The 15,863-nt window shown below is 43.0% G+C and overlaps 1 protein-coding gene across 5 annotated transcripts in view; it reads left to right on the top strand.

Annotated features, from left to right (window-relative positions):
- The window catches only part of LOC121556042 (cyclin-dependent kinase-like 5), a 246,334-nt gene that overhangs the window by 69,873 nt on the left and 160,598 nt on the right, over window positions 1–15,863 (top strand). The gene's annotated exons all lie outside the window — the stretch shown is intronic.

Raw genomic sequence — 15,863 nt, forward strand, 5'->3', positions numbered from 1 at the left:
GTGAAGACATCAAAACTATGAAATAACACATATGGAATCATGTAGTAACCAAAAAAGTGTTAAACAAATCAAAATATATTTTATATTTGAGATTCTTCAAAGTATCCACCCTTTGCCTTGATGACAGCTTTGCACACTCTTGGCATTCTCTCAACCAGCTTCATGAGGTGGTCACCTGGAATGCATTTCAATTAACAGGTATGCCTTGTTAAATGTTAATTTGTGGAATTTCTTTCCTTCTCAATGCATTTGAGCCAATCAGTTGTGTTGTGACAAGGTAGGGGTGATATACAGAAGATACCCCTATTTGGTAATCGACCAAGTCCATATTATGGCAAGAAAAGCTCAAATTAGCAAAGAGAAATGACAGTCCATCATTACTTTAAGACATAAAGATCAGTCAATCCGGAAAATTTCAAGAACTTTGGAAGTTTCTTCAAGTGCAGTTGCAAAAACCATCAAGCGCTATGATGAAACTGGCTCTCATGAGGACCGCCACAGGAAAGGAAGACACAGAGTTACCTCTGCTGCAGAGGATAAGTTCATTAGAGTTACCAGCCTCAGAAATTGCAGCCCAAATAAATGCTTCACAGAGTTCAAGTAACAGACACATCTCAACATCAGCTGTTCAGAGGAGACTGTGTGAATCAGTCCTTCATGGTCGAATTGCTGCAAAGACACCACTAGTAAAGGACACCAATAAGAAGAAGAGACTTGCTTGGGCCAAGAAACACGAGCAATGGACATTAGACCGGTGGAAATTTGTCCTTTGGTCTGATGAGTCCAAATGTGAAGTTTCTGGTTCCAACCGCCGTGTCTTTGTGAGACGCAGAGTAGGTGAACGGATGTTCTCCGCATGTGTGGTTCCCACCGTGAAGCATGGAGGAGGAGGTGTGATGGTGTGGGGGTGCTTTGCTGGTGACACTGTCTGTGATTTATTTAGAATTCAAGGCACACTTAACCAGCATGGCTACCACAGCATTCTGCAGCGATACGCCATTCCATCTGGTTTGCGCTTAGTGGGACTATCATTTGTTTTTCAACAGGACAATGACCCAACACACCTCCAGGCTGTGTAAGGGCTATTTGACTAAGAAGGAGAGTGATGGAGTGCTGCATCAGATGTTCTGGCCTCCACAATCACCCGACCTCAACCCAATTGAGATGGTTTGGGATGAGTTGGACTGCAGAGTGAAGGAAAAGCAGCCAACAAGTGCTCAGCATATGTGGGAACTCCTTCAAGACTGTTGGAAAAGCATTCCAGGTGAAGCTGGTTGAGAGAATGCCAAGAGTGTGCAAAGCTGTCAAGGCAAAGGGTGGCTACTTTGAAGAATCTCAAATCTCAAATATATTTTGATTTGTTTAACACTGTTTTGGTTACTACATGATTCCATATGTGTTATTTTATAGTTTTGATGTCTTCACTATTATTCTACATTGTAGAAAATAGTAAAAATAAAGAAAAACCCTTGAATGAGTAGGTGTGTCCAGACTTTTGACTGGCAGTGTACTCAAGAGATTGGTGTGGAGCTTTCCTTTATTTTCTTCCTCGAACAACTCCGCAGAAAGTCTTTGTTTTGGTGACACCACCGCCACTGGACAATACTGTCGCTTACAGCTGCTGCTGAAAAACCCCAGTGGAGACTGAAGTTCTAGCACCAAATGCCTAGTAGAGGTGAAAGATGCCCAGGGGTAGAATAGACAGCCCAGGGGTAGAATAGACAGCCCAGGGGTAGAATAGACAGCCCAGGGGTAGAATAGACAGCCCAGGGGTAGAATAGACAGCCCAGGGGTAGAATAGACAGCCCAGGGGTAGAATAGACAGCCCAGGGGTAGAATCTGCCCCACACTCATGCTCTGCACTCCTTAGGTGGGGAGAAGCAGTGTTACACAGCGGGGGGGGAGAGGTCACACTACAGCCACAACAGGTGGAGACATCAGATACATGAGCCACAGGAGAATTCCAACAGGTTTAAAATAAAGTGTTATGCAAGAGGATCCTATTAGAGGCATGGCTGACTGTTCTGCTACGGGCTCTAACAAGGACACTTGAAGGAGCCATGATGGAGATGCTGTTGTCTGAATGTGTTTTCACTCTATTTTAAAGCCTGACTGATTGGTGGGTTGACGAGTAAAGAGTGGAGAGAGAGAGAGGAACATCTGAGTCATTCTCTGGCTGGCTCTGCTTTGGTGTGATGGTTGGCTTATTAAGAAGACTGAATATGGAGAAGTCCACTTCATTCTTCACGTCAGCTCACTGCAACAGGGACTTTGGCAGTTCATAATTAAACAGACTTGCTGCATTATCAAACATGCTCATTAGATGAGTCTGTTTGTGTCTGAGGCTGTTTGCTTGGGAGCTGCAGTGGATCAGATCCTAAATGAACCTCCTTCAGTGGAGCGCTGCAGGGCTTGGTATCAGCTTACTGAACATCAGCCGACTAATACAGCTTACTGCAGTGGTCACCAACCGGTGGATCTTCATTCCAAGTCCATCACCAAACATTTCTGTAGAAAAGCCAATGATAAAGGCTTGCGCTTTTTTATTTTTTTCAGAAACCCTGCGCACCGGGTAGGTAAAGAATTCCCATTTTGAATCATTTCATTTGTATGAAAATACAAATTCCGCCTACCTTGTGGACCGGGAGATCTGTGGCTAAATCAAGTTCACCTACTGCACTGGCCAATCCGATAGCTCAAATCACGTCTACAGAGCTTCCACGACCCCGGCCTCAGCAAAGTTTGATACTAGCCTACGTAAGATTTCATAATTTTAAAAACCATGACCACAACAGACTTTCAAAGAATACAGCAAAGAGCTGCTGTTTTTCTGAGTGAGTTCATGTCTATGTTTTATTCAGCACTGTCAACACTGTTTCAACACTTTTACAAAAACATAAAACGCTTCTCCCTACTGTTACGAACCGTCTCGTAGCCCGTAACAAAAGGGAGACAATGAGGAGATAAAGAAAATAACAAAAATATATTTATGAAACAAAGTTTCCAAGTAACCTACAGTGGGGAAACTGTATATCCAAGTAACCTACAGTGGGGAAACTGTATATCCAAGTAACCTACAGTGGGGAAACTCTATATCCAAGTAACCTACAGTGGGGAAACTGTATATCCAAGTAACCTACAGTGGGGAAACTGTATATCCAAGTAACCTACAGTGGGGAAACTGTATATCCAAGTAACCTACAGTGGGGAAACTCTATATCCAAGTAACCTACAGTGGGGAAACTGTATATCCAAGTAACCTACAGTGGGGAAACTGTTGATCCAAGTAACCTACTGTGGGGAAACTCTATATCCAAGTAACCTACAGTGGGGAAACTCTATATCCAAGTAACCTACAGTGGGGAAACTGTATATCCAAGTAACCTACAGTGGGGAAACTCTATATCCAAGTAACCTACAGTGGGGAAACTGTATTTAAAAATAAGCTGTTATGGGACTGTTTTATTTAATATAACTCTATAACTAATCAGATGTATTGTGGGAAACGGAGACATTAGAAAAATAATAATGCTGAACATATCCTTGATTCTATCCAAGTTGATGAGTGGAAAACAAATTATGTCTATCAGCCTTTCTCAGCCGGCCCATCGACACTACACCTAAACTACACCTAAACTACACCTAATCTACACCTAAACTACACCCAAACTACACCTAAACTACACCTAAACTATACCCAAACTACACCTAAACTACACCTAAACTACACCTAAACTACACCTAAACTACACCCAAACTACACCTAAACTATACCCAAACTACACCTAAACTACACCTAAACTACACCTAAACTACACCCAAACTACACCCAAACTACACCTAAACCACACCTAAACTACACCCAAACTACACCTAAACTACACCTAAACTACACCTAAACTACACCTAAACTACACCCAAACTACACATAAACTACACCTAAACTACACCTAAACTATACCCAAACTACACCCAAACTACACCCAAACTACATCCAAACTACACCTAAACTACACCTAAACTACACCCAAACTACACCTAAACTACACCTAAACTACACCTAAACTATACCCAAACTACACCCAAACTACACCTAAACTACACCCAAACTACACCTAAACTATACCCAAACTACACCCAAACTACACCTAAACTACACCTAAACTACACCTAAACTACACCTAAACTACACCCAAACTACACCTAAACTATACCCAAACTATACCCAAACTACACCCAAACTACACCTAAACTACACCTAAACTACACCCAAACTACACCTAAACTATACCCAAACTATACCCAAACTACACCCAAACTACACCTAAACTACACCTAAACTACACCCAAACTACACCTAAACTACACCTAAACTACACCTAAACTATACCCAAACTACACCTAAACTATACCCAAACTACACCCAAACTACACCTAAACTACACCCAAACTACACCTAAACTACACCTAAACTACACCTAAACTACACCTAAACTACACCCAAACTACACCCAAACTACACCTAAACTACATTTAAACTATACCCAAACTACACCCAAACTACACCTAAACTATACCCAAACTCATTTCACACATAAGAGTTAACCGATAGACAAAATTACATTGACAATAATCTGATGAGTGACAGTATTAGACCAATGAGTTCATGATTCCATGAAGAGATAATAATAATAATAAGAGATGGACGCATCTTGGAATTGACAGATGCAGGGAATGGAGCATCACTTAATCAAATCCTCCTTTAGAGCCACATGCAGGTAAAACATTGTGATTTCTATATAGTATCTGAAAGAGCATATTCTACACTTACCTTTGTCAAATAACTCTCAAAATTCAATAGGTGCAGCTTTATTTCCAAATGTCACTTTTTCCAGTAATATCCGTGCTGTCCATGCATTCAGCATGACCACTCACACAGCAGCATTGCTCTGGCTACATCCATGCATTCAGCACATGACCACTCACACAGCAACATTGCTCTGGCTACATCCATGCATTCAGCACATGACCACTCACACAGCAGCATTGCTCTGGCTACATCCATGCATTCAGCATGACCACTCACACAGCAGCATTGCTCTGGCTACATCCATGCATTCAGCACATGACCACTCACACAGCAACATTGCTCTGGCTACATCCATGCATTCAGCACATGACCACTCACACAGCAGCATTGCTCTGGCTACATCCATGCATTCAGTACATGACCACTCACACAGCAGCATTGCTCTGGCTACATCCATGCATTCAGCACATGACCACTCACACAGCAGCATTGCTCTGGCTACATCCATGCATTCAGCACATGACCACTCACACAGCAGCATTGCTCTGGCTACATCCATGCATTCAGCACATGACCACTCACACAGCAGCATTGCTCTGGTTACATCCATGCATTCAGCACATGACCACTCACACAGCAACATTGCTCTGGCTACATCCATGCATTCAGCACATGACCACTCACACAGCAGCATTGCTCTGGCTACATCCATGCATTCAGCACATGACCACTCACACAGCAGCATTGCTCTGGCTACATCCATGCATTCAGCACATGACCACTCACACAGCAGCATTGCTCTGGCTACATCCATGCATTCAGCACATGACCACTCACACAGCAGCATTGCTCTGGCTACATCCATGCATTCAGCACATGACCACTCACACAGCAGCATTGCTCTGGCTACATCCATGCATTCAGCACATGACCACTCACACAGCAGCATTGCTCTGGTTACATCCATGCATTCAGCACATGACCACTCACACAGCAGCATTGCTCTGGCTACATCCATGCATTCAGCACATGACCACTCACACAGCAGCATTGCTCTGGCTACATCCATGCATTCAGCACATGACCACTCACACAGCAGCATTGCTCTGGCTACATCCATGCATTCAGCACATGACCACTCACACAGCAGCATTGCTCTGGCTACATCCATGCATTCAGCACATGACCACTCACACAGCAGCATTGCTCTGGCTACATCCATGCATTCAGCACATGACCACTCACACAGCAGCATTGCTCTGGCTACTAAGCTCAATCTAGTAACATAATAAACGTAAAATTCCGATATGCTATTCTGTCATCAGTGGATGAATGGGCGCTAGAAACCAGATAGGAACTGATAATGGTGCATGTGACTTCAGTTTTAGCCGCCGATGTCGAAACCAAGTACTTGCTCATTGGTTTTCCATATCAGGGGAAATACTAAACCAGGCCAGCAGGTGAGTGACTGTCTGAGACTGGTGTTTTGAGACTCGTGGAGCCTTACGTGGACAAAGGCAGAAATGTGACCATTGTCATGACTCTCCCTGGGTGAGGATCAAAGGCCTCATATCTGCTTGGCAAATGGCCGACAAAAACCACACCCTCTTACCCACAGGGGGGGCTGTGCTGGTCTTGACACCTTAATACTGCCATAAATTAGAGAGGAGGAGAATCTATCTCTGGTGAAAGGAATGCCTTTGTTTCAGAGACTTTTTGCTGCCCAAAAACTTCAACATCCAACAATGAACATTGGGACAATATATTTAACATCCAAACATTGGGAATGATGAGAAATGGAATATGGAAAATTAATGTATATTTTGTGATGTCATAAAAAATGGTATAACAAAAACATAGTGATGATAATAATTTTGCCTCGTAACTAGCCGCACCCGAGGGAGCTCAGAGAGCGTCAGTATGACGGAAACGCCCCTCTTTACCAGAGAGCACCCGAGGGAGCTCAGAGAGCGTGTCAGTATGACGGAAACGCCCCTCTTTACCAGAGAGCACCCGAGGGAGCTCAGAGAGCGTCAGTATGACGGAAACGCCCCTCTTTACCAGAGAGCATAAAAGACTGAGATAAGAATTATCTGATCAGACTAGACGGACCTCAAGCTGCAGCTTTTGTCCATTTTGGTCCCAACCCTGAAAATCACCACGAGGTGAAGACGACAACGTTGCCTTCAGTTACGGCTGAGTAGCTGTTCCAAGTACTGTATCTAAGAAGGTGAATTTAAGTGGGACCATCCTGTTACTCTCTTCAAGCCATCGTCTACTACACTGCTCTCATCACCCCACAGGGGATCATCGACACGGCTGATTAGCCGTCCTCAGAAGACCACTTCCAGAACGAGTGAAAGTAAACAGACAACTAAGAAGAAGGACATTGTGACCTCTTGTGGTCAATCTGAGCCTTACATCTAAAAGGCCATCCGAAAGAGAACGTGTTTGTATCTTGTGTTATCATTTTGTATTTGTTAAATAAATAAATAATCATAATATTTAATATATATATAATAAATAATAGTTAAGTAAATAAATAATGAAATCAATTTGTGTGGTATGGAATGATCAGTAAGACCCGGGTTCATGCAGACTTAAAGAGCCTACGACTTTCAGAATGAGACTGATATGAGGTAAATGATTAATAAAGGACTCTTAAACGATAAGAGATGTCTAGATATCTTTAGAGTTATTTGGGAAATGGTAACTCGTTAAACAACTTTTCCCGTGGTGCCCCAAATTCCTAGTGAGTTAATTGTTACATGATTCATTTAATCTAGAAACAATTAAACATAGTAGGTAATTATTCGATAAATAATGAGAGTCACGTCACGACACCATTGACAATTTCTTCACATCAATTTCCCTGCAGACAAGTTGATTGCAAAGACGACTAGCCTGCTAGGAACAGTGAACAAACAAAGACGACTAGCCTGCTAGGAACAGTGAACAAACAAAGACGACTAGCCTGCTAGGAACAGTGAACAAACAAAGACGGGAGCTGTGCAAAACAACATACTAGCAGAGCTGTGCTCCACATCAGTGATGGAGAGTGGTAAAGCATGGTGTACAGATGTAAAATAAATGAGAGTTTGCATCCTCAGCACCATGCATCCCACTGGATCTGGTATGTGAGCTTGGTGAGAACCACATGAACACCAAGAAAGAAGCTATAGCCGCCAAGCAGGCCGCCAAGCAGGCTGCCAAGCAGGCCGCCAAGCAGGCCGCCAAGGCAGCAGGTCCTGCTCTCCCTCTTCCCTCTTCCTTTTTCGTTTCTACTTTGTGAAAATAAGCTGTAACTGGACTTAATTAATCGAATCTACAAATAAAGTTGATCAAATAGATTACACTGTCATGTTTTTATTTTGTATGGGAAACTAAAATAGGCTATAGGCCTACGTTTTTTTCTAGGACTTTGTAGAATTATACAAAACAAATCCTTGACTCTAAATATATAACTATTGTTGTTATTTTTTTTAAGTGATATATTTCCATTAATATTTCTTCATACAATGAATCCTTTACAATAATTTATGCAGTATTTATCAAGCATTTATTTATCAAGCATGTTTGCACACCTTACAGATTGATATGCATCTGATGCATATGCTAAAGGGGACGCCCGGCAACATTCTCTAGCGGGTACTTATATGCTGAAAGGCCAGGCAGTTCTAGTATTAAGCCACGATGGAATCATTGTATAAGACAAATCAGAAATGCTAAATCTGATTATTATCTAACCGGTCTTTCAGATTGTAATGGGAACCCGGCTAAATTCTGGAAAACTGTCAAATCCCAGAAGGGTTCTACTTCCTCTTCACTCGCCTCATTACGGAAAAAAATGCCATCAGTGATGCATTTAATCACCATTTTATTTCAGCGGCCTCTTTGAAATAACTTCTAAGCCTGTTCACAATGATATTGGGCTGGATGCTGATAGGGGAAACTTGCAAAATGATCAGATAAATGATGGTCAAAGCTTTTCTTTTAGGTTATTTACAGAAAAATAAGTCCTGGATGCTTTGCTAGCAATAGACAACAAGACATCCACAGGAGCCGACCACTTGGATCCTGGCCCATCATTGTTGGCTCAATAACCCACATTTTTTTACTTACTAACATTATCAGGAAATATTCCAAAAGTATGGAATCAGCTCTTGTGCTGCCACTCCATAAGGGCGGGATCAGCTCTTGTGCTGCCACTCCATAAGGGCGGGATCAGCTCTTGTGCTGCCACTCCATAAGGGCGGGATCAGCTCTTGTGCTGCCACTCCATAAGGGCGGGATCAGCTCTTGTGCTGCCACTCCATAAGGGCGGGATAGTGGTGATCTTAATAAGTATCCCCCCATTTAAAGGCTTCCTTGTCTAGCTGAGATTCTTGAATCCTTGGTAAATCTACAACTTTGCTATTTTTTACCTGAGAAATGTAAACCAATCAGGGTTTAGGGCTGGGCATAGCACTATTACAGCAACCACTTTAGTTGTTAATGATCTTGTCAATGCTTTAGACACTAAAATAGAATGTGCTGTTTTGTTTGTGGACCTGTCAAAAGCTTTTGATACAGTTGATTATGCTATTTTATTGAATAAGTTGTCCTCGATAGGTCTGAGCTCTGACGCATGTTCATGGTTTAATGATTATCTTAGTGACAGAACTCAGGCCATCGTGATTGATGGGGTTAAGTCTGAATTTCTTGCAGTATATAAAGGTGTACCACAGGGGTTGATTTTGGGACCTGTTCTCTTCACTATTTATTTAAACACCATTGTTCAATCTGTTAAAAATTGTAAACTTAATCTACAGTATATGTGGATGATACTAGTATGTACAGTATGCTATTGCCCCGACTGTTGATCTGGCTGTGTCAAAACTACAGTCAGGTTTGATCTGTTCTTTTTTTTCTTTTTTTTTTGGGGGGTAGATCAGCTTTAATATTGCAGATAGATTGTAACTTCCATCAATGTAATTGTCTGCATCACTTCCAATCCCCCATGTTTTTTTAAATCGCAAATATATATATATACACATACATACATACATACAGTGGGGGAAAAAAGTATTTAGTCAGCCACCAATTGTGCAAGTTCTCCCACTTAAAAAGATGAGAGAGGCCTGTAATTTTCATCATAGGTACACGTCAACTATGACAGACAAAATGAGGAAAAAAAATCCAGAAAATCACATTGTAGGATTTTTTATGAATTTATTTGCAAATAATGGTGGAAAATAAGTATTTGGTCAATAACAAAAGTTTCTCAATACTTTGTTATATACCCTTTGTTGGCAATGACACAGGTCAAACGTTTTCTGTAAGTCTTCACAAGGTTTTCACACACTGTTGCTGGTATTTTGGCCCATTCCTCCATGCAGATCTCCTCGAGAGCAGTGATGTTTTGGGGCTGTCGCTGGGCAACACGGACTTTCAACTCCCTCCAAAGATTTTCTATGGGGTTAAGATCTGGAGACTGGCTAGGCCACTCCAGGACCTTGAAATGCTTCTTACGAAGCCACTCCTTCGTTGCCCGGGCGGTGTGTTTGGGATCATTGTCATGCTGAAAGACCCAGCCACGTTTCATCTTCAATGCCCTTGCTGATGGAAGGAGGTTTTCACTCAAAATCTCACGATACATGGCCCCATTCATTCTTTCCTTTAACGGATCAGTGGTCCTGGTCCCTTTGCAGAAAAACAGCCCCAAAGCATGATGTTTCCACCCCCATGCTTCACAGTAGGTATGGTGTTCTTTGGATGCAACTCAGCATTCTTTGTCCTCCAAACACGACGAGTTGAGTTTTTACCAAAAAGTTCTATTTTGGTTTCATCTGACCATATGACATTCTCCCAATCCTCTTCGGGATCATCCAAATGCACTCTAGCAAACTTCAGACGGGCCTGGACATGTACTGGCTTAAGCAGGGGGACACGTCTGGCACTGCAGGATTTGAGTCTCTGGCGGCGTAGTGTGTTACTGATGGTAGGCTTTGTTACTTTGGTCATTCACTAGGTGTGGTTCTGGGATTTTTGCTCACTGTTCTTGTGATAATTTTGACCCCACGGGGTGAGATCTTGCGTGGAGCCCCAGATCGAGGGAGATTATCAGTGGTCTTGTATGTCTTCCATTTCCTAATAATTGCTCCCACAGTTGATTTCTTCAAACCAAGCTGCTTACCTATTGCAGATTCAGTCTTCCCAGCCTGGTGCAGGTCTACAATTTTGTTTCTGGTGTCCTTTGACAGCTCTTTGGTCTTGGCCATAGTGGAGTTTGGAGTGTGACTGTTTGAGGTTGTGGACAGGTGTCTTTTATACTGATAACAAGTTCAAACAGGTGCCATTAATACAGGTAACGAGTGGAGGACAGAGGAGCCTCTTAAAGAAGAAGTTACAGGTCTGTGAGAGCCAGAAATCTTGCTTGTTTGTAGGTGACCAAATACTTATTTTCCACCATAATTTGCAAATAAATTCATTAAAAATCCTACAATGTGATTTTCTGGAGAAAAAAATTCTCAATTTGTCTGTCATAGTTGACGTGTACCTATGATGAAAATTACAGGCCTCTCTCATCTTTTTAAGTGGGAGAACTTGCACAATTGGTGGCTGACTAAATACTTTTTCCCCCACTGTACATACATACATACATACATATACAGTGGGGAGAACAAGTATTTGATACACTGCCGATTTTGCAGGTTTTCCTACTTGCAAAGCATGTAGAGGTCTGTAATTTTTTTCATAGGTACACTTCAACTGTGAGAGACGGAATCTAAAACAAAAATCCAGAAAATCACATTGTATGATTTTTAAGTAATTAATTTGCATTTTATTGCATGACATAAGTATTTGATACATCAGAAAAGCAGAACTTAATATTTGGTACAGAAACCTTTGTTTGCAATTACAGAGATCATACGTTTCCTGTAGGTCTTGACCAGGTTTGCACACACTGCAGCAGGGATTTTGGCCCACTCCTCCATACAGACCTTCTCCAGATCCTTCAGGTTTTGGGGCTGTTGCTGGGCAATACGGACTTTCAGCTCCCTCCAAAGATTTTCTATTGGGTTCAGGTCTGGAGACTGGCTAGGCCACTCCAGGACCTTGAGATGCTTCTTACGGAGCCACTCCTTAGTTGCCTTGGCTGTGTGTTTCGGGTCGTTGTCATGCTGGAAGACCCAGCCACGACCCATCTTCAATGCTCTTACTGAGGGAAGGAGGTTGTTGGCCAAGATCTCGCAATACATGGCCCCATCCATCCTTCCCTCAATACGGTGCAGTCGTCCTGTCCCCTTTGCAGAAAAGCATCCCCAAAGAATGATGTTTCCACCTCCATGCTTCACGGTTGGGATGGTGTTCTTGGGGTTGTACTCATCCTTCTTCTTCCTTCAAACACGGCGAGTAGAGTTTAGACCAAAAAGCTCTATTTTTGTCTCATCAGACCACATGACCTTCTCCCATTCCTCCTCTGGATCATCCAGATGGTCATTGGCAAACTTCAGACGGGCCTGGACATGCGCTGGCTTGAGCAGGGGGACCATGCGTGCGCTGCAGGATTTTAATCCATGACGGCGTAGTGTGTTACTAATGGTTTTCCCTGAGACTGTGGTCCCAGCTCTCTTCAGGTCATTGACCAGGTCCTGCCGTGTAGTTCTGTGCTGATCCTTCACCTTCCTCATGATCATTGATGCCCCACGAGGTGAGGTCTTGCATGGAGCCCCAGACCGAAGGTGATTGACCGTCATCTTGAACTTCTTCCATTTTCTATTAATTGCGCCAACAGTTGTTGCCTTCTCACCAAGCTGCTTGCCTATTGTCCTGTAGCCCATCCCAGCCTTGTGCAGGTCTACAATTTTATCCCTGATGTCCTTACACAGCTCTCTGGTCTTGGCCATTGTGGAGAGGTTGGAGTCTGTTTGATTGAGTGTGTGGACAGGTGTCTTTTATACAGGTAACGAGTTCAAACAGGTGCAGTTAATACAGGTAATGAGTGGAGAACAGGAGGGCTTCTTAAAGAAAAACGAACAGGTCTGTGAGAGCCGGAATTCTTACTGGTTGGTAGGTGATCAAATACTTATGTCATGCAATAAAATGCAAATTAATTACTTAAAAATCATACAATGTGATTTTCTGGATTTTTGTTTTAGATTCCGTCTCTCACAGTTGAAGTGTACCTATGATAAAAATTACAGATCTCTACATGCTTTGTAAGTAGGAAAACCTGCAAAATCGGCAGTGTATCAAATACTTGTTTTCCCCACTGTATATACATATATACACATACATATACATTTCCTTTAAAAAATATATTTCCCTTTATTACTTTCCAACCCCACCACCCCTTCCCTAATTTGAGTAAACTAGTGAACAACAATGCTTAGGCCTCTACTTCCAGCTTATACATACTATATCCATTTGGTTTGATTTGTTCTTTGTTATGGTAATATTATTTATCAAAGTGCAGATGCTACTGCTCTTAAACCTTTGGATGCCATCTAGCATAGTGCCCTTCGTTTTGTTACAGGTGACAGTTTTGATACTCATCACTGCATCCTGTATCAGAAGGTTGGCTGGACTTCGCTAAAGACCCGTAGATCTCTACATTACTCCCTTTTTGTTTACAAGGCCCTACTTCATAAACTTCCTTCTTATCTAACTTTGCTGTTGAAGTATAGACCACAGGAGGTTGGTGGCACCTTAATTGGGGAGGACAGGCTCGTGGTAATGGCTGGAGCGGAATTGGTGGAATGGTATCATTCCATTTGCTCCATTCCGTCCATTATTATGAACCGTCCTCCCCTGGTATAGACACCTGAGTTGCCTTAACCAATCCTGTGAACGGGGTAAACTCTTGAGGTTCCTAGGGTCTCCACCGAGACACAAGAACTGCTCGTCGGGAGCGTCATGAAAAGGGTTTCCATGCTCGTCGGGAGCGTCATGAAAAGGGTTTCCATGGCCGAGCAGCCATACACAAGCCTAAGATCACCATGCGCATTGCCAAGTGTCCACTGGAGTGGTATAAAGCTCACCACCATTGGACTCTGGAGCAGTGGAAACACGTTCTCTGGAGTGATGAATCACGCTTCACCATCTGGCAGTCCGACGGACACCTGTGGGTTTGGCGGATACCAGGAGAACGCTACCTGCCCGAATGCATACTGCCAACTGTAAAGTTTGGTGGAGGAGGAATAATGTTCTGGGGCTGTTTTTAATGGTTCAGGCTAGGCCCCTTAATTCCAGTGAAGGGAAATCTTAACGCTACAGCATACAATGACATTCTAGACGATTCTGTGCTTCCAACTTTGTGGCAACAGTTTGGTGAAGGCCCTTTCCTGTTTCAGCGTGACAATGCCCCCGTGCACAACGCAAGGTCCATACAGAAATGGCTTGTCGAGATCGGTGTGGAAGAACTTGACTGGTCTGCACAGAGCCCTGACCTCAACCCCATCAAACACCTTTGGGATGAATTGGAACACCGACTGAGAGCCAGGCCTAATCGCCCAACATCAGTGCCTGACCTCACTAATGCTCTTGTGACTGAATGGAAGCAAGTCCCCTCAGCAATGTTCCAACATCTAGTGGAAAGCCTTCCCAGAAGAGTGGAGGCTGTTATAGCAGCAAAGGGGGACCAACTTCATATTAATGGCCATGATTTTGGAATGAGATGTTCTACAAGCAGGTGTCCACATACTTTTGGTCATGTAGTGTATATATAGGAAGACATATTGAGACCTAAGCCCTGTATTATACAATATAAAATACACATTAGACACACACTTTTTGTTTTTATATGTATTTCACATGACTGGAAATACAGATATGCATCTGTTGGTCACAGATACCTTTAAAAAATGGCCTCACAACAGGCCTCAGGACCTCGTCACTGTATTTTTGTGCATTGAAATTGCCATCCATAAAAATATTTTATTTTCATTGTCCATAACTTATGCCTGCCCATACCATAACCCCACCGCCACCATTACATTTACATTTTAGTCATTTAGCAGACACTCTTATCCAGAGCGACTTACAGTTATTGAATGGATACATTTTTCATACTGGCCCCCCGTGGGAAACGAACCCACAACCCTGGCGTTGCAAGTGCCATGCTCTACCAACTGAGCTACAGGGCACTTTGTTCACAACGTTGACATCAGCAATCCGCTCGCCCACACAACTCCATACACGTGGTCTGCGGTTGTGAGGCCGGTTGGACGTACTGCCAAATTCTCTAAAACGACGTTGGAAGTGGCTTATGGTAGAGAAATGAACATTAAATTCTCTGGCAACAGCTCTGGTGGACATTCCTGCAGTCAGCATGCCAATTGTACGCTCCCTCAAAACTTGAGATGTCTGTGGCATTGTGTTGTGTGACAAAACTGCACATTTTAGAGTGGCCTTTTACTGTCCCCAGCACTGCAGGGTGTTGTAGTTTATCTGTTGGTTGGTCAGCCTTCTAATCACTGCAGGGTGTTGTAGTTTATCTGTTGGTTGGTCAGCCTTCTAATCACTGCAGGGTGTTGTAGTTTATCTGTTGGTTGGTCAGCCTTCTAATCACTGCAGGGTGTTGTAGTTTATCTGTTGGTTGGTCAGCCTTCTAATCACTGCAGGGTGTTGTAGTTTATCTGTTGGTTGGTCAGCCTTCTAATCACTGCAGGGTGTTGTAGTTTATCTGTTGGTTGGTCAGCCTTCTAATCACTGCAGGGTGTTGTAGTTTATCTGTTGGTTGGTCAGCCTTCTAATCACTGCAGGGTGTTGTAGTTTATCTGTTGGTTGGTCAGCCTTCTATTGTGTTGTAGTGTTGGAGAATTGAGATGAGTTAAAACAGGAAACCAGTGTGATAAATAAATATGATCAGATGTGTCTTTCATTATTCATATCTCTACTGTTCATCTAGTGAGCGTGTGCAGACAGGACAGGCTCTAGTGAGCGTGTGCAGACAGGACAGGCTCTAGTGAGCGTGTGCAGACAGGACAGGCTCTAGTGAGCGTGTGCAGACAGGACAGGCTCTAGTGAGCGTATGCAGACAGGACAGGCTCTAGTGAGCGTGTGCAGACAG

The sequence above is a fragment of the Coregonus clupeaformis genome, unplaced genomic scaffold, assembly GCF_020615455.1.
Source record: "Coregonus clupeaformis isolate EN_2021a unplaced genomic scaffold, ASM2061545v1 scaf0182, whole genome shotgun sequence".
Lineage (NCBI taxonomy): Eukaryota > Metazoa > Chordata > Actinopteri > Salmoniformes > Salmonidae > Coregonus > Coregonus clupeaformis.